Below are 21361 nucleotides of genomic sequence, written 5' to 3'. Positions count from 1 at the left end.
TGTTCCTTTAATTCTTTAAAGGAAAAGGGTTTGTCTATGTTATTAATATTGTGTTTGGGTAGCTTCTTTTGGATATCATTAGCAAGAAAGTTGTCTATACTTTTGTTATCACTTGCAGATGAGTTATTATTATTAATATTCTTGTAATGGTTTTTAAAACATAAGATATTTTTTAGAGCTGTAACTTTGATAGTCTGATTATGTCTAGTGTATATTATTTCTTTTATTTGGCTTTTTTTCATTTAAATATTTAGATCTTATCACAATCCTGTGCATACTCTTGGGATTAATTCAGTAAGATAATCTGATTTTTTCCAGATTTATTGATATTTTATGCTGCATGATATCCTGATATTCCTTGTTCAGTTTACTTATGTTAGCTAATGCAGGTTTGTCATTTGATGTAAGTTTTAGTTCATCAATTTCTTTTTGTATGTTTACCAGTTTTTTATCCCACTCTTTCCTTTTATTTGTATATCAGCTTTTGATTTTACCATGTAAGACTACCTTTAAAGTGTCCCATCGGATAATATCTGAAACTTCTCCATTATTATTGGTGTCCAGGTAAAGCTTTATTTCATCTAGAAACCATTCTTTAAATCCTTGTACTGTTACAAGATAAGCAGGTAGTCCTTGGCAGAAGTTTAGGGGGTCAGTATTAAGTGTTACATTGAAGGTGATAGCATTGTGGTCAGACTTAGGGCATGATGTCCTCATTATATTATCAGTTTTGACCAGTAAAGAACTGGTTACAAAGACTTTGTCAATGTTGGTCTGTGTGCCAAATCTGTAAGAGTAGTGAGAATACTTTTTATACTGTCAAAGTCAATTAGGTTTCTGTCTTTTGTGTAGTTGTTCAACTGCTTGGCAACAGGGGACATCTTGAAGGGCTTAGAGCTTGTGATATCAGTGGAGGGCAAGATACAATTAAAATCACCTGCTAATAGTAACTTATCTTTACACCCCTTTCTCATTCAACAGTATTCTTATTTTATTCAGACTGAAGTATAACAACTTGATGTCAGCATGCCCTGGTTCTCAAGCTGGAAGGCATTTGTATACCCTGATGGCACAAGCTGGTCCAGTGACAAAATATAGATGCATGCAGTCCACAGCTCACATAATATTATGCATTCATCTACCACTACCTCTAAATACAAAACAAGTGTGGATAGCAAAATAATCATTTATCAATCTCAATTTTTTTCTTGGACTGTCAACTGGTGATAGCAATATGACTAGAGGAAAAGGAGGAATACAGAATACATTTTTAGCAGCTTACAGCGGTGTAGGCATTCTGAAAAAGTGAAATGAGTGGCATTATTTCATTGTCCAGACTGGATTTTTTTTTGATAAAAGCAGAAATTGCATTTTCCTTAATTTGAGTTATTTGTAACAAATTACGAGATAAAGATATGAATTCACACTACAAAATAGTAGAAAAAAATCAAGAAAATAAACCAGAAAAAAATATTCCAAATTTAGATCAAGATAAATGACAGTTTAATATATACAATGTAGAAATGCAAAAAAAAAAGTACGCTGAAGCAAAGGCATGGCCAGATAGTTTTATGTTTCAAGTGCTATAATAGCATAGATGCGAAGGTTTGCCATCATACTTCATGAAAATGTAATCCAATAGCACAACTACCACTGCTTAAAATGCAAGAAAATGTAAGACAAAAGTCAATGTGACCTCCAAATAACTTATTATCAAACCTAAAAATATGCTGCATAATAAATCAGAATTTCTGTCACAATAATTCAAAGTTTTGTTGCACCAAGATCTGTAAGTTTTTTGTTGAGAAAACTTCATCAGAAATTAAAATACAACTTCATAGCACCAAATAAAAAACAACATAATGAAGCAGATTTACCAAATCAAAGATTCTCAAGCTGCTGAATTTTAGCACTATATTAAAATATGTATTTGTTAAGAAGTTCCTTATGACTATCATTAGTAAATCCATGAAGTCACGAACGCAGATTTATTGATTAGAATAGACTGGTAGCCTAAAGCAAAGTCTAATTTACTCTATTGTGATCCAACTAAAATGGCAGAAAGGAAAACAAGTTTACATGATACATTTTGAAAAAAAAAACAATCATAATTCAAATCCTTAATTATTGACAGTAGAATAGTACAATTATTCAGAGACTGCTGATACTTGTTACATTTTTAGCATATTCGCACACGCAATACTACGGCCTCATGATTTTATCCATGCAGTAACTTTTTCTTTGCAAAAAGAAGGCTGTATTCATTATAGAGCATGTATCAAAACAAGAACAATCTGGCTTTCTCTTAGACAAGCAGTGCTACATATTTCTTTGTTTCATAACAAAGCAGTACTATAAGCTTCATTCAAAGTGGCAACATTTAGTTGCTGTATCCATGCTTCATAGAATGCAAACATGTATATGGTCCACAATGCATTAATTAATTAATTAATTAATTGATTGATTAATTAATTTTATTTATTTATTTTACATTTGTTTACCAGGAAAGTCCAACTGGGCAGACTGCCCATTTTCAGTGGAGGCATGGGAAGAAAAGCTCCAACATTAGCAGAACAAGATTACAATATAGGAAGAATGAACTTACAGTAGGTGTACAAAAGAAATGTTTTCTTAATACATTCAAAATTCTTATCATATACAATTTTAAGTGGTTGTTTTTAGTGTTAGATGTACATAATAATAGGTTCATAGGTGTGTACTAGGCTAATGGCCCTGGAGCCTTTACAAGCCTAGCCCATAGAATTACCCTGGCATTGTGCCACCCAACCTTAGTTCCCAGTGCCTCTGTCGAGTAAAGTCACTGGAGTGATCCCTGGGGTGAATTTTCTATTTCCCATCCACTCATCAAGCTTTCTCTTGAAGAGGGCCTATGAGGTGCTCTGCTTGACATGTATGGGAAGTCTATTCCATAGCATGGGCAGTCTCTAGGTTATGAACCTCTCCCTCCAGCATTTTCTGTTGATTGCGGTAATGAGGTTGAGGTCTCTAGAGTGTGTGGTGTGGAGGGATTGGGATTTCTTCAGATGAAGCATTTCTAACAGATCTGGGTCAGACATGGCTTTGCAAGTCAAGCAGAGTTTGCCTCTAGGTAGGTGATATGAGACAGAGAATAGTTGGAGTTTTTTTAGTCTGTCTATATAGGACAAATCTTTAAGCCCTAGGATCCTCTTTGTGAGGTATTTTTGCAGCCTCTCTAGTTGTTGCAGGTGTTTAGTGAGGTATATGTCAAACTGAGCATTGTACTCAATGATTGGCCTAATGAGGGAAGAGTAGAGGGAGACAATGACCTCTTTCTTCCTGGATGCAAAACCCTTAGTGATGAGATGTGCCACATAGAAGGATGTTCTGACCACAGTGGCAATGTGGTGGTCAAAAGAGAGGTTGCTGTCAACCTGTTTTCCCAGATCTCTTATAATGCCTTATGTGTTCAGTAGACTACCATTGATGTGGTAATTCATGGGAACTGTTTTTTTTCCCAAAGGGATGATGACCCATTTTTTGGCATTGAGCTTAAGGCCATGGTTCTGACACCAGTCGTTGGTCTCAGTGAGGCCTTTCTGTAGGATGTCAACATCACTTGGGGAGTTAATAATAGCCCCCAACTTACAATCATCTGTGAACTTTGTCAGCCAGAGTCCCTTTGTGTTGGCCTGGACTTCAGAGAAGTAGATACCAAACAGGAGAGGACCCAGGACTGAACTCTGTGGGACTCCACTCATGACTGGTCGGCAGTCTGACTTGGAGTCAGCTACTTTCACACTGTGGGTTCTACCTGTGAGTCAGTTTGCAACCCACCTAGTGATATAGGGGTTGATGCCTAGCTTAGTGAGATTTTCCATGATTCCTGAATGGGGAATGGAATCAAAGGCCTTGGCCAGATCAAGGTAGGCTGTATGAACCACCTTGCCTTCATCCACAGCTCTGGTGACTGACTCAAAGAAGTTGACCAAGTTGAGCAGGCATGATCTACCCTTAACAACACCAAACTGTGTGGGATACAGAATTTGGAGATTCCCCATATCCTTGTTTATTAGGTCCATGATGATGTGTTCCATAGCTTTGCATATCAGACTCATCAGGCTAATGGGATGATAGTTCCCAGGGTCTGTAGTTGCTCCTCCTTTGTGGAGAAGGATGACTGCAGCAGTGCACCATTTGGTAGGGACAAAGCCTGAGGTGAGTCTGTGATTGAACATGGCACACAGGTGAGGTGCCAGTTCACTCTGTAGTTCATGTAGAACACAGGCAGGGATATTGTCAGGTCCCATAGAAGCTATATTCATGGCCTTGGACAGTGCTGTTTTAACCTGTGCAGCAGCATTACTGGGTGCCTGGCAATCTACTGGTATTGTGACTTGTCCCTTGGGGGGTGAGAGGGGTAAAGTTGGCACTGAATCTGTTGGCCAATATATTGGCAATATCTGTTGGCTCAATATAGGAGGTACCATTGTGTAGTAGTTCAGAGCAAATCTGGTTATTGTTGTGGAGATTCTTTACATAACTATAGAAGGCCTTGTGGTTGTCTTTACTATCTGCTGCAATTCTGTTTTCATAGCTAGCTTTAGAGGATTTGATGAGGGATCTCAACGTACAATAATACATTTTGACAGTTGTAATGGCTGACATAATTCTAGAGAAAATCCATTCTGATGAATATTTTTGATATTTCAATATTATATTCAATATTATTGAGCTCAGATCATTAGATATACATTTCAAGACCTGAAAAAGAAATACATGACTTATAACTGCATCTTGAAGCACAATTATATTATTGCTATCCATATGATAAATTACAGCATACATAGCTCTCAATAGAATCAGGGGTAAATCTAGAAATAACCAAGGACAATCAAGGGCACTTTTTAAAATATTAATACTATTAGCAAAAAGCTATAACATTATCTTATAAATAAGTAAGTCAGCCAGCTCAGGAGAAAAGAATGGTTATGAATTCTTTTCAGTCAGGTAGATACCATATGTTTTAAATGTAGTACAGGCATGTTCAATAACATACAAACATAACCTTGTAACAGAATAAGAGAATGTAAATTAATATACATCTTTAGGAGTCTATAACTAATTGTCACAAAAGGAAATATTGTCAGCCTAGCTATCTGGAATTTTGTAAATAATCATATGTCATTTGTAAATATTAATATGATTTATACAGAAGTGTGACAGAGGGAGATACTGCCAGCACAGCTGTCTGGAATTTTGTAAATGATTATATGTCAGTTGTGAATGTCAACATGATTCATATGCTTATGCCACAAATGTATTAGAACTGTATGCTATGTGTAAATCAAACTGCTGGTACAGAAGTGTGTGTGAAAAGGGTCTGTACAGTACTGAACTTAAAGATGTATCCACAGTGTTCCCTACTGGAAAAGAACAGAAATGTATATACACTATTGTAATTGTGTAAATGTATATGTTTTAACATTGGGGACTGGCACATAGAAGGTTAACTTGCAAAACTTCAGCAAAATATTTGAAATCAAATTGTTTTATAACTATGCTATAAACGAGATGTTATCTTTCAGTTTCAGTGCAGCAAGGAGACAGGATGTGTACAACTAGGGAGCCTTTTGCATTGTTTTGTAAGTGTTTTATTGTTTTATGTTTTCCAGCAGTTACAAACAACTAAAGGCTATGTATTTTCACAGGGAGATGCTAAATGCTAGCCGTTTCTAGCAGTAGGTGTTGAGCCTGGGAACTGAAGTCAGGTGACAAAAAGTGATGTCACACTGCACGTATCCTAGCAGTAATATTTGATATTAATTTAAAAACTCTCCGAGAGAGTGACTGTGCATTTTGTATCTGTCTTTGATCTGACAAGAATATCAGCTAGAAGATCCATTCACCACACTTGCCTTGCTATGAGTAAGTAAGTCTAGGGTACAGTAATTTCTCTTAGATACAGTTAGAAATATAGTAAAGATTAGTTAAGATTTTTTCCATATTTATTTGAGACTGTCCTGCAATGTTGTTTTAAATATTGCCTGTGATTTTGAACTCTGAAGTCACTGTGAATATATATTTAGTACTGTCTTGTTCTTTTATTATTATTAAATATATTTAAACGTATATTTGTGGCTAATTGTGAGACATATTTAAGCTCTTAATGTATGTGCATATTTATTTTGTGACACTGTGGGCCACTCCTAATAGCCTTGCTCTTGGTCAAACTACCATTTAGTAACATTACACAGTAGGATTGGACACCCTTTGTTAAGGGCCTTAAAGTAGCTGATAAGGGGTTCTGGTGGCAGTGATAGCTACCTTATAGTCTAGGCCGAAGGGAGGCATATCTAGTATGTGTGTGTGTGTGTGTGTGTGTGTGTGTGTGTGTGTGTGTGTGTGTGTGTGTGTGTGTGTGTGAAAAACAAATCTCCAAGAGTGTGTGTGTCAGCTACTTGGGCAGGGACACGAAGCACTGGTTGGACAGAGAGAGTGTTGGAGGACTTGGTTTAGAACCCTGGCTAAGGAATCAGCTCTATAGCTATGCCAGTGGGAGTCTTACGGGGGATCTGGAGAAAGAGGGAGAAACCAGTCCCAGACTGACTGTGGTCTCTGTGTACTCTTAAGGGAAATTGTGCTTTACTGTGTATGTACTTGTCATCCTCCCAGTGTGTATAGGGTTGCCACCTTTTCAAATGGCCAAGATGGGACATTTTTGGAACACACATCAGATTTTATAGGCCGACACATACCTACGGTCAGTACAAAGGATAGAACTTTACTTTTCTGCCTAAATAAAAGCTTATTCTTGTAGCGGTTTACTTGCTTATTCTGTTTCTTGTAACATTTAGGTATTTTAGATACAGAAATAATTATTTTATGCAACTATTACATAACATATGGGACATAATTATGTCCTACAATCTCAGGACATTTGCCATTTGTAATATTTTTTGTCAGGACACAACTGCCCAAAGAGGGACTGTCCCTCGCAAAGTGGGACAGGTGGTAACCCTAAGTGTGTATATTTCTCACTGTTGCCACTGTTGAGGACTGAGACTCCTTTTTTTACTGGGCCAGTGCTGGGGTGTTACATATTAATTGGTGGGCAGTGGTGGGATATCCACATCACATATAAATTGTGTGGGATATCCACATACTAGGATTCAATGGTGCGGATATTGAATTCCTGTAGCCTGAAAACAGTGGACACTAAGGAAGGTGTTTGTACTCTTAATCAGCCACACAGAGAACATTCAGAGTTTCATATCACAATTGTTTTATTTTTTTTGTTAGCTTAGTTAGGAAGAAGAGGCAAGGATGTCGGAAGAGGAGTATGGCAAGCTGACAAGCAGCCAGTTGGCTGAGATGTGCCAGGCTAAAGGATTGGTGCATTCCAACCTGCCTAAAGCAGAAATTATTGCAACCTTGGACACAGCTGCATCACAGACCAGCAATCAGGAGAACAACCAGACTGGCCTTGGAGATGTACAACCCCCAGAAAATGGACAGTTCAACCTTTCCGCAGAGGACTTAAAAATCTGTCTGGAGTTAAAGAGATTTGAACTAGAGGCCAAATATTTGGAAAAAGAGGCAGCAGAGAGACTGAGACAATTGGAGGCTGAGGCTGAGGAAAATGAGAAACTGAGACATCTGGATGCTGAGGAAAATGAGAAATTGTGATGTCATGAAGCTGAGGAGAATAAGAGGCACAAGCAACATGAGAAGGAGGTGCTGACCCTTCACCAGGGGTCATGCAGGTAATGAGGAATGGAGTAACCAAACCACAGAAGCCACAAAGGTCAGTAAATTTCTTCCACAATTTACAGAGGGTGATAATTTTGACAGTTTTATTCATACGTTTGAAAGGGTATGTAAGCAGTATAATGTTGACTGAGGGCCCTGAGTATGATTCCTGATCCCCTTACTGCATGGTAAAGTTGTAACTGCTATTTCTAAATTGTCTGATACTGGCTGCTTAAATTATAATACTGTTAAAAATTGTCTTTTAGAGTGCTTCAAGTTAACACCTGCAGCTTATAGGAAAACGTTTTGTGGGCACAGACGCAAGGCAGATGAAAGTGTGTGTGAATATATTGTTGAACTATTTTCACAGGTTGGTGAGTGGGTGTCAGGTCACCACCTTTGAAGGGGTGGAGACCTTTTGTTGAGGGAACAAGCCCTTAACACTTTGCCTGAGGACATGAGAGTCTGATTAGCAGATAGATAATGTAATACTGCAGATGAGTTGGGGAAGAAGGGATACCCCACAAAAAAGGGATACCCAGTGCTGCTCATAGGTCTAAGGGAACCCATGGTGGGTAGCCTAAACCACCCCAACAGAATCTGTCAGTAGCAGGAGAAGCCACTAATCTAGGTACATGGCCAGGACTAAGGTTTAAATGCTTTAAATGCAGCCAGTGGGGCCATGTGGCATATAGATGTCCATGGAGGCAAGGTGGGGAACAAAAGGTGGGAGAGCCAATAAGTGGGAATGACAGAATTCCACCAATAAGTTGTCTCGAGACAACAAGGGTAACAAACTATCACAAGAGGTTTTATCCTATCTTAGTAAATGGGAAAGAGGCCACTGCTAAGAGATATACAACCTCTGACCTAACCATTGTGAAGCCTGCAATGGTTAAAGCATAGCACTACTTGCTTGGACAGCCTACTCCAGTCAGAGCTGTAGGAGGGACCCCATTCCAGATATATTTGGCTAGGGTTCACCTTGACTGGGTGTGTGGAAAAGGAAGCCAGCAAGTAGGTGTGTTTGACGATATCCCTGCAGATTTCCTGATAGGGAATGATTTTGATAATACAGCACATTGTGTGCATGCAGTGACAAGCAGTCAGGCTTGGAGAGAAGCATGTGGGTCTGGTAGCCTGGGGAAGGCCCAGACAGACTGCAGACTTGAAGCCAGGTCTCATGTGGTGGTTACTTCAGAGAGGGAGTGACTCTGTAGCAGTTTTTACTGAAGGTGAGCCACCGCTGCTTGTGGGTACTGATGTTCCCTTGGACAGAGTGACTGCAAGGGCAGACCCCGGCTGACAGTGAGGCACTGCTGTCAGAGAATGCCAGACTTCCTGTGGAAAGGGAGCTGGAATGGGTTACAAAGAGAGAGTTGAGGTAGGCTCAGCTCTCAGACTTTACATTAGAAGGCCTAAGGAATGTAACTAGTGTGGCACCTGATTTTCAAGGTAAGGGGAAATCTGTATACTGGGACAAAGGGTTACTGTATAGAGAGTGGACCCCTGAGGGAGGGCTAGTGGGTGAGAGAATGCAGCTGTTGGTAGTGCCCAGATCCTATCATTTAGCTCATCTAGCCATAGCCCATGATATTCCCTTTGTAGGTCATACTGGCATAAAGCATACCAAGAGTTCTATTATGCAGAACTTTTATAGGGCTGGGATTTCCAGAGATGTTACATGGTACTGCAGGACCTGTGAACAGTGTCAAAAGGTAGGCAAGGCAGGGGACAAGGACAAAGTTCCTTTGATGTCTTTGCTTGTGATTGAAGAGCCATTTCAGAGGGTGGCTATGGATATTGTGGGGCCCTTGAATATCTCAAGTTCCACAGGGAAGAAGTATATCCTAGTGGTAGTAGATTATGCTACCAGATACCCTGAGGCAGTGGCATTGTCCTGCATTGAGGCAGAAAAGGTGGCAAATGCTTTGTTAGAGATTTTCAGCAGGGTAGGTTTCACAAAAGAATTAATGACTGACAGAGGTCCCAGTTTCACATCAGACCTGTGGGCTTGTTTGTCTGGTGTAGGTTGAAGCACCTAAAGGCCGCCCCCTACCATCCCCAGACTAATGGTCTGGTTGAGAGGCTAAACTCTACAATAAGACCATGCTATGGGCATTTGCAGACCACTTTAAGAGGGAGTAGGACAAATATTTGCCCCATCTGTTGTTTGCTTACAGGGAGGTGCCCCAGAAATGCACAGGTTTTTCACCCTTTGAGTTGCTGTATGGGCATAGGGTGAGGGGACCTCTAGATTTGATTTGGGATTAGTGGGAGGGTGAGTGTGAACCCCACTAGGAGTCTATTGTGGCGTATGTCCTAAACCTCAGGACAAGGCTCAGGGAGCTCATGGGCTTGGCCCAGTAGAACCTGGCAGAAGCCCTACAGCAGAAAAAGGTGTAGTATGACAGGAATGCTCATGCTAGAGAGTATGCTGTAGGGCAGCAGGTAATTGTTCTTATTTCTGTCAGACACAACAAGCAGGTAGCTTGGGAGGGACCCATCCAAGTGGTAAAGAAGGTCAGTGATATTAACTATATGGTAGAACTGCTAGGCAGGAGGGAGGGGCACACATTGTACCATGTTAACATGATGAACCCTTATCATGATAGGGAAGCCGTGGTGCTAAGTATTTACAGTACTAGGCAGGAGGAACCTGAAGTGGATCCATGGCTACCAGGAGCCAGTCAGCCAAATCCCAAATTACTGTGGTGGAGCCTAGGGTTGCAGGTATATGATAGGACAGTGCAACACTGTACTGGGGTCATCAATACCAAGGCAGCTGAAATCTCAAGACAGAGTATAGGGTGGTATGTTCCTAGACAGGCTCACCCTCTCAAGCAACATTTCTCAAGGGTCACTTGAAAAACTAGCTTATGTTTTCGGGGAGGGGGGGAAATGTCACGAAAGGAAATATTGTCAGCCTAGCTATCTAGAATTTTGTAAATAATTATATGTCATTTGTGAATATTAATATGATTTATATAGTAGTGTGACAGACGGAGATACTGCCAGCCCAGCTGTCTGGAAATGATTATATGTCAGTTGTGAATGTCAGCATAATTCATATGCTTGTGTTACAAATGTATTAGAACTGTATGTTATGCGTATATCAAACTGCTGGTAGAGAAGTGTGTGTGTGAAAAGGGTTTGTACAGTACTGAGCTTAAAGCTGTATCCATAGTGTACCCTACGGGAAAAGAACAGAAACTTATAGAAACTAGTGTGTAAATGTATATGTGTTAACAGTGGGAACTGACACGTAGAATGTTAACTTGTAAAACTTCAGTAAAATATTTGAAATCAAATTGTTTTATAACTGCACCATAAAAGAGGTGTTATCTTTCAGTTTCAGTGCAGCAAGGAGACAGGATTCTAAAACTAGGCAGCCTTCTGCATTGTTTTGTAAGTGTTTTACTGTTTCATGTCTTCCAGCAGTTGCAAACATCTGAAGGCTATGTATTTTTACAGGGAGATGCTAAATGCTAGCAGTTTCTAGCAACAGTTGTTGAGCCTGGGAACTGAAATCAGGTGACAAAAAGTGATGTCATGCTGCAAGTATCCCAGCAGTAATGTTTGATATTAATTTAAGAACTCTCTAAGAGCGTGACTGTGCATTTTGTATCTGTCTTTGACCTGACAACAACAACATCAGTTAGAAGATCCATTTGCCACACGTGCCTTTCTATGGGTAAGTAAGTCTAGGGTACAATAGGTTCTCTTAGATACAGTTAAGAATATAGTAAAGATTAGTTTAGATGTTTTCTGTATTTATTTGAGACTGTCCTGCAATGTTGTTTTAAATATTTCCTGTGATTTTGAACGCTGAAGTAAATGTGAATACATATCTAGTATTGTCCTATTCTTTTATTGTTTATTATTAAATATATTTAAACCTATCTTTGTGGCAGATATTTGTGAGACATAAGCTCTTAGAGTAGTTGCATATTTATTTGGTGACACTGTAGGCCACTCCTATTAGCCTTACTCTTGGTCAAACTACCATTTGGATTAATAGTAACATTACATGATAGGATTGGACACTCTTTGTTAAGGGTCTTAAAGTAGTTGATAAGGGGTGCTGTTGTCAGTGATAACTACCTTATAGTCTGGGCAGAGGGGGGCATAGCTAGTAAACCTTTGCCAGTGTTTCCCATGTGTGTGTCTGTGTGTGTGTGTGTGTGTGTGAGTGTGTGTGTGTGTGTGTGTGTGTGTGTGTGTGTGTGTGTGTGTGTGTGTGTGTGTGTGTGTGTGTGTGTGTGTGTGTGTGTGTGTGTGTGTGTGTGTGTGTGTGTGTGTGTGTGTGTGTGTGTGTGTGTGTGTGTGTGTGTTTGTGCAAAACAAATCTCCAAGAGTGTGTGTATCAGATACTTGGGCAGGGAAATGAAGCACTGGTTGGATAGAGTCAGTGGTGAAGGACTTGGTTTAGAACCCTGGCTAAGGACTCAACTCTATAGCTGTGCCAGTGGGGAGTCCTATTGGGGATCTGGAGAAAGAGGGACAAATCAGCCCCAGACTGACTGCGTTTTTTGTGTGCTCTTAAGGGAAATTGTACTTTACTGTGTGTATACTTGTCATCCTCCCAGTGTGTACGTTCCCCACTGTTGCCAGTGGTGAGGATTGAGGTTCCTTGATTATTGGGCAGTGATGGGGCATTACACTAATTATCATTTATTAAATGCAATTCATGACTTATTCTTCAAATATTGAATAAAGCTGGATATGCTGTGGCAATAGCAGCATATACTATGCAACAATTATTGCAATCTACAAACAGTTACACTTCCTATAACTAAAGGCACATTGTCTATAAGGGAATGCATTATTGCTAAAGACCTGGAAATAGTCTTTAAGGTACTGGCCCTTCTTAAAATTTAACCTAGGGGTGGAGTCAACAGCTAGAAAACTATTGTCAGCTTTAAAAATCCACCATTTAATTAAAATAACATTTCTTACTGTCTTATCTTTTCAAGAATGCATGCAATTCTATAAATTGAGCAACTAGGTAGTGACCTGCCTGCACCAGGTACAGTTTGAGCACCTTAAGTCATTACAGCTGAGTGCTCCTCCAAGTGTTTATTCAGTTAACCTCCTACTGAGGCTCGAGGATTTAGGCATCAAATATTGCTTGTTCATAATTTCATTAATAATTCCAAAACCAAGCTACATATAAAGTATCAGAATATTTTATCTTTAATCATACTTGATGGCAAACACAGTTGTATTGACATTTGACCTCTGTCAATGATGATTTGTTAGAACTGTAAGGTGATAACTTAATTTTTTAAAGGCTCAAGCTACACCAACTGGGAGTTAAAGGTACACACTCAAAAGAGCTGTACTGGAGGGAATGAGTTAATAAAATATTGGTTTATAGCAAGCTGACATCCCATCGAACTAAAGTCTAGCTGTTCAGAAACATTTGTCCAGAGACCCTTGCCAAACACACCATAATTTTGCCATTGCTGCCAGATTTATTAAATGCAAAATACATTGCAATAGTCAAATATTAACCTAATATATCAGTATAATAACAGTGTAATGTTTAATGCTAGCAGCACATGAAGACTGCCCTTCCATCCCCATACAAGCAGCATTAAACCCCACTGCTCACTCTAAATGTACCACCAATGTCGGAAGCCGCATGCCACTGCTCACTTCTCAATGGCCAATATCAATAAAAGAGGGTGGGGCAAAAGAAGGGTTCATCTGTACCCCTTTTACTCCACGCAGTTACTAGGTTTCCTGAAACCTACCTACCTACTAATCCTCTGAACCCTAAATTAAGGGAAGGAAGGTAGGGAGGACTTCAAAAAAACATGCCAAAAGAGGCTTGCCTATCCCACTTGAGCTTATTAAACTTAAACCCCTCCCAACACCAGCCTCACTTTCTACCCTAATCATTTTTCCATTTCCTATTACCTTTTAACCCTTCCTTACCCAACTTTGAACTTATCAAAAAATACAAACTATACACATTCTCCAAACCCCCCCCCCCCAGATTTGTTAGACAGAATACATTGCAATAGTAAAACATGTATAATATATCGGCATTACAAATAAATATAAAATTTAATGCTGACAGCATAGAAATGCTCACCTTTCAACCCCAAGCAGGTGCCATTAAATTCCACCAGTCAATCTGAACACACCACCAATGTCTGAAGCAGCATACCATCACTCACTTCTGAATGTCCAACATCAACAAAAAGGGGGAACAGAAGAGTGGTTCAGCTGAGCCCCTGTTAGTCTTCTCACCAGCCTGTGACAGCAGACAGTTCTCCCCCTTCTCCCTTACAGTTCTTTAACCAAATCTCTCAAAAATAATGAAAAAAATGAATGTTGAACAAGTCTAAACCTATATCTCTCGATGCAACAGGTTCAATTCCCTGGCCAATTGTCAAGGTTCCTCTTGAAGAGGTCCAGTTGTTGCAGATGTCTTGAGAAGTACATACCAAATGGGGCAATCTTCCAGTATTGAGATGGGCCATTTAGGGCCATCCCTATCAAAATCCCTACGTTCAATAACATAAAACCTAATTTATTTAACTCCTGTGACACTCTTTGATTAACAAACCATCTATTTCTCTTTAATCCCATAAACCTTTCTTAATGCCTCCACACCAGCCTACACAGAATCTCAGACCAAACTATCACCATCCTCAGAAATCTCTGCTTCAGCTCTAATAAATCCATAGCAGTCCTGCCCAACAATGTTAGTTTAGGTGTGCAGCTTATATCATTACACCCTAACTGGATAACCAAAATATGGGGTACACCTAACGCTGCCTGTATCTCCTTCAAATTTTCAAAGAAATACTGCCACCTGAGACCACAAAACCAACCAAGACACCTTTTATCTGTCCTGGTCCCGACCAGCATCCATCCACTTGGTCAAATTAAAGCTATCTTCACCACCCAGAAAACAGAAGAGTAACCCAACAAGACAATATCTTTACCTGCAAAATAATTTCCAAAATGACAAAAACACTATCTAATAAAAAATAAAAAAGCTGAAGAAGACCATCTTTCCACTCTACATATCAGCTTATCTGATTTCTCCCTCCTCAGCCAAATCAGATACTCTATCTATCTAAAATGAATGTGCCAAAAACCTATCCACAACAATGCCCTGACTCTCCAGTACAGCCCTAATCAAAACAAATTGTGCTGCCACTATAATCTTGTCATCACCCAAACAAAAAACAAGTCATCCAAAGCACCACCATGTGCACTCTGCAACTGTCTAGCCCACACTACAGGACACAACAACCACTTAGCATTACAGTGCAACACAATATGCTGCCTCTTTCCTGCCTGACCAGTCTTTGACCATTATAACCTTATCACTACCGCTGAATCAGTAATACATACCTTCCCATACCAATGCTCCCAACACTTTCCCAAACCTAAATGCTCCCATATACATACAACATAGCCAGAAAAGCCTATAGTATGTAATGTATCTGATTAGTCACCAGCCCATGCAAAATTTTTGGCAAAACCAGAAGCAATTGCTTATTCAACAGAAAATGACTGTCCACCCTTTGACCATTAACTGTCTCTAATATCCCTTAACCATCCTACTCACCGTCCACACTTTTGTAAAATCTCCCAACCCTGACAACCTAGCTGCTGCACTGAGACATGATAAATGCACTTTAAATGATCAAGCTGCTTCACCTAGAAACCACCAATGAGCAATATATCTCATTACCAACTTTCCCTCTGCCACTGGTAACTGCCTCACAAAAGAAGAAAATGCAGCAACTGTTGCATCATATGCCCTCTATGTGGAATTTGACCATGACATCTGAATCAACCATCCTGCTACAGCCTTCCAAGGTTCCAAACCTCCTCTAGTAATACCATGGGTTCCTGCCGTGCATCTGGTGCTAGAAATCAAAACCTGTGAAACTGAAGATGAGAAAGACTAACAGCCATGTCATTAAAATGCCTAGGAACATGCCTGGCTCTATAACTAAAATTAAGCTCTGACATTAATTTCCTCAAAACTCACAAAACCAACAATGGCTTAGTGATCTTCATTAAAATCTGTATAACCACTTTATTATAATAAACAAAAATCAATTTCCTATTCCATACCTCTCTCTTGAAACCACTGATGCTGCCCAAATTGGCATTAGTTCCAAAAAAATGCTACCTCCCTCATCCATTCATCTGGCCACTCTGCAGGTCACCTCACCACAAGCCATTCATCATCAAAGTATGCACCCATACCATGGGCCCCTGCAGCATCTGTTAACAAACACAACTCTGCATCCATATGCCATTTTTCTTGCCAGAAGGACATTCCATTAAAACTTGACAAAAACGCTGACCATAACCTTAAGTTCTGCTTCACCATTTGGGTAGCCCTTAGCCAGTGGTGCTTAGTTCTCCTACCTTTCAGCAAGTTTGCAATCAGCATACAAAAAGCCCTGTCCAGACTTACCACCTAGCACATAAAATTCACCAAGCCAAGCAACTCCATCACCTCCCTAACTCTCACCTTCTCTGTCCCTTTGATCCACTTAGTCTTCTCCCTCAACTTATTCACTTTATCACTGGGCAAATAAATGCCTCAGCACATCTGCTGTCAACCCCAAAAATTCATCATCTGACTTAGACCTTCAAGTTTATCCTGTGCTAGAGACACTCCCAAGTACTCACACAACTCTTTGAATGCCACCATTCCCTCTTTGGCTTCCTCCTTACCTTCCCTGATCAACACAAAGTCATCCAAATAATGTTCTACTTTCAGTATAGAAACCTTCCTCTGCCAAATCCATGGCAGTACTGTGCTATTTTTTTCAAATGTTCCACAAGCAACCTCACCCCCCATTGACATGGCCTTATCAAAGTAATACCTTCCACCTATACACATGCCAAGCAATGGCAAGTCCTTCTCCCTGATTAGAAAAAGTCGAAAAGCTGCCTCAGTATCCAACTTTACCAACCAGGGGTCGGGAACATCCCTAATAAGGCACACTGCATCACCCATGGAGACATACTACATTTGGGCATCTGATCGAGCTATGCAGTCATTTATAGATTCCTCTTCAGGGTATGATAAATGATGAATAAACTTAAACTCAGCTGGTTTCTTCTTAGGCATTAAACCCAAAGGAGAAATGTGATAACTTTTAAAAGGTAGCACCTAAAAGGGGCCTAACAATATTCCAGCCATCACTTCCTTATCCAGCAACTTCTGAGCAATCTCTTCCTTACCTCACACTGATTTCAAATTGCTACATGACAGCCCTCCTGCCTCCACCTCTAACTTAACAGAAGAAAACCCTCATGAAGCTCTATCAATTCCTGAGCCACTTCAGTCTCAGGAAAACCATCCAAGATGGCTGCCACCATCTGTATATTAATAGGTGAGTTGGCAATCCTGCCTCCCCAGTTGTCCTTGTGAAGGCACTGTCCCTCTTTGCTCTGTACCACTGAGAAAGGACTGTCCCACATTAAAATGCTTGGCTCTGTCTTGTAGTCCTGATGACACCTGCCCCACTCCCCCCACTCCCCCCTCCTTATGCCAGCAGTTTGTCACTAGATGGCTACCTTCACAAGCTGAACAAACATGATTAAACCTACAAAATGTTCAAGCATGTCTACCAGGATTATACACCCAACAAACTACAAATCTAGCCCCATCTTCTCTCACTTGCCTACCTTGTCCACCTGCATTGTCCAAAACAGTTGCCAACCAGGTGTCAGCATGCCTCATCTCCCATTGCAAAGTCTTATCCACTACTTTACATTTACAAAAGTTGGTCATCCCAGAGCCAAGCATTACCAGTTCCCAGCCTCTGTGCCTCCTAAGGAAGTATGCCAGCAGTGGCAAGGCCTGTGACATATCTTTCTCCAAAACCACTACCATGTAATAAATGAATCCCTGGACCCAGTTTTCCCAGGTTTGTGTCCTGAAGTTACATGGCCACTTCTCAACCAAAGTACCTACCAAATCTTTAGTCCCTGGACCATCTGACTCAACCAATCTCTGCACCCCAACCACATCTGTCAGATGAAATATATCAACATACTCTCTCTTCCATAGATTTTCCTTCACTGTTGAGGTAATGTGTGGCATAATAAACACCCCAGATCATCTTGCTAAAATGTTTGAGTTGCCAGCCAATCTCCTGGCTGTGTACCCAGATCCAAAATGCCTGTATCCACAACTTGGCCTAAGTCTTACTCCTCCCGTCCACTATCTGGCTGACAACTACCTGTACTTTTGTCAGTACCTGCATTCTGTGCATACACTTGAGCATTCACTTCCTGCACCTGTTCATTAGAACTCAACAACTCTTGCAACCTAGCCTGCTCACATTAACCCAACACTTGCAACAGCTTATCAGTTTCTGACCCACCTGCTAGTAGATCACCAACCATTCCTCCACTCATACTGTTACCTGTAGACAGCTGGGGCTCAATCATCAATTCTCCACTGACCCCTCTCCTAGTTGCTTCTTCTGACTTTTTTGATCTCTTCCCAGCGGTATTAGCACTCTGCTCTTCCTGCTCCCTGTGTCTTCTCTTAGCCCTCATCTGCTGCCCCATGGCCAACTCCCCTTGTAACTGCAGTGGTGTCACAGCCTCCCACAGCAGCACTGGCATCTTGGCATTTCTAAACAACTCAGCTTGGGACAGTATCTGTGCCCAATGCTCCTAAAGGGATTACATCTAAACTATCTGCAAAGCAAACAAATAAAACATTAATCAGTTTTCACTAACTTTACCCACTTCCCAAAATCCCTTGCCACAACCATTCTCCTTTTAACCTGTCTTCACTAACCAATGTGGCAGAATAACTAAAAGAATCCCTACCAACACCTTTAGTATGCCTTGAGAAAACCCCATGCATGTCTTTTCACAAAATTAACATAGTAGCCCTAATCCCCACCACCTCTCAACCTCTTAGCAACATAAATCTGGACAAGTCAACATGGTGGTGGTGGTGGTGGTGGTGGGTGGTGAAATCATATGCAGCTTCCAACTATTGCTCCTACAACTTAAAAAGTTGCCAGAACAAAGAGGTTCCTTATTATATTGCATATATGTGTGGAGGAGATACAAAGCGCAAAATGCTTACAAATGTAATGCTTGACCTCATCTGATGACTGGATTCCTCTCTGATCTGGCTCAACCACCAACTCTCTGAACAGCCAAGTGAAAACAGCATAATATATGAGGTAAAACTGGACTGTTCTACAAAACTGAAACAATTAACGTGTATTCCATCCCTTGAATGAAAAACCAAAACCTCCCCCTTCTTCCTCTCCACCCTTACTTACATACCCCACCATTCTGCATCACAGTTGCCTGACACACATTAATGAAGCCACTATCCCCATGAGATACAGCTCCATATCAGATTTCCCAACAAACTTCCAGAGTTACCAGCCTCTAAGACACCTTAACCATAACATCCTTTATTTAATGTTATCTGTGCCCTATCATGATATGGTTTCATCATGTTAACATGCTACAACGTATCTCCCTGTATCCTGCCTACCTTTTGCACTACTCACAGGTTCTGCAGTACCCTATTACATAAAACATAAAAATGATGGCAGTGGTCTTGGCTCTTAGAGCTCTCAAGCCAATCTATAGGCTGGGGGGTTTGTACCTAATAACAGACAACACAACTGTGATGCATTTCAAGAAGCAAGATGGGACACCTTCTCTTACCCTCTTTGCTGGGTGTTGATGTATGTGTGGTAGATAACCATAGAGTCTAGTAGTGCATCCCATAACAGCAGAATATTGTGGTGATAAGCTGAGAAGGAAAGCTGCAGCCCCATGCAGCTGGATACTGGGCAGTGATGTGTACACGCAGGTGTGGTGGTGTACTGGAACTAGATATTTTTGCTTCTCTTGGCAACAGGCAGTTTAGGAAGTTCTCCTCAAGAGCCCTGTGGAGGTAATCTTGGGCTGTAGATGCCTTCTTCAGCTTATGTTTCTTTGTGTTTACCCTGCAGTTCCCCTCTACCCCAGGGTACTTCGAAAAAGCAACGGAGGAAAAGTAAAAAATGCTACTGATAGCACTCATTTGGTTAAGGCATCACTGGTTCTACAGTGATAATGCAGATAGCAGTGAGAGAATTAGTACACCTGCCACAATATGTCCACTTCTTGAAACCAGCTCATTGGGTCCATGGTGCACCCAAACCTGCAGGCCCTCAAAATGACAGCTTGGATGACATGATAAAAATTAACAAGACAAACTATGAGGTCAAATAATATAAAGTCCTACTAAGCTCAGTGGAAGAGGGTTTTACCCACAGATGTCAAATGAAAATTGAGACCCCACAATGGCAGGGGTTCCCTTGATTCTGCAGTACTTACCAGATGTCTTTTCAGCATGGTTAGCCTACTCCTCAGAGAAAGTGCATTTATTAGCCATCTCAGCATGTTTTTAACCACAATAATGTATTGAATATGTCACTGGGACAGATGTATTAAGGTTTATTCAGTGCACTGAACAAAGAGAAAACAGAACAGGAGATGCTTTTACATCTGTAAACCCATGAAGATATCTACTTTATGCTGCGGTGCGCAAACACGATCGGGCCCAAAATAAAAAAAAAAACTAGAAAAAAGCATTCTGTACAAAATCACAATTTTGCCATTATACTCAATGGCAGGCAGAAGACAACATGGCCAGTGAATAGTGGTTGCTAAGGGGGAAGGCTCAGTGTTAGACTTGTAACTAGGCATTAGCAGGTAATCCTATGCAAATGAGGGGAAGGATACTGAATCCCAGATTCCCCCTCATGGCTAGCCTGCACCCAACCGTGTAGGTGCAGGAAGACCATGGTGCAAGCCTAAGAGCAAGCTGACATCATACAGGGGTGTGTCAGGCATACTGTAAGCTTAGTGGAGCCCTGTGGCTCAGGTTTGCCTTTAGCTTAGCAGAGCTAAGCAAGGGGGTGTGTCTGAAGCTGCCAAGTACTCTTTACATTGGCTAAGCAGGTGTGCGTGCCGTGCACCGTGTTTTAAAGGGAAAAAAAGTAAACCAGGAAATAGCAGCTCCGTGCACATCCGAGCACTATGTTTGCACGGCGCGCCCCTGGGCTTAAACAGGAAGGCAATGGGAAGGGAAAACAGCAGTAGGAAGGTAATCAAGGCGAACTAGCATAGCTGGAGGGTGCAATGTATCTAAGTCATCCCTAGGCCTCCTCCTATCTCAAAAACATCCTAATAACCTCTTCTTGATCCAATTTTTTTCTCTACTTTTTTTCTCAGAAATGTCTCTCTCTCTCTATAAATTTCTTCTTCTTGATCCAAACTTTGTCTTTTTACTTTTTTTCTCAAATATGCCTCTCTCTATATATATATAAATTTCCTCATAACTTTTTGGTTACTGAATTACATAATTCAAAATATATTTTTCTTTTATGAACTACTTGAAATGTTTTGTTTCTTTATTATTGTAAACATTGTAGTTATGAATTTTACAATACATTTTTGTAAATACTGAATCATGGAGCTTTTCTCCCCAGGCCTCCATTGAAAATGGGTTCTTCTAGGCCCAATGGTCTTTCCCGGTTAACAAACTGCAAATAAATAAATAAATAAATAAATAAATAAATAAATAAATAAATAAATGTATCAG

This window comes from Protopterus annectens, chromosome 11.part0, assembly GCF_019279795.1.
Source record: "Protopterus annectens isolate FY-2018-M chromosome 11.part0, PAN1.0, whole genome shotgun sequence".
Taxonomy (NCBI): Eukaryota; Metazoa; Chordata; order Ceratodontiformes; family Protopteridae; genus Protopterus; species Protopterus annectens.
The sequence above is the reverse complement of the archived record's forward strand: the minus strand, read 5'-3'. Positions refer to the sequence as shown.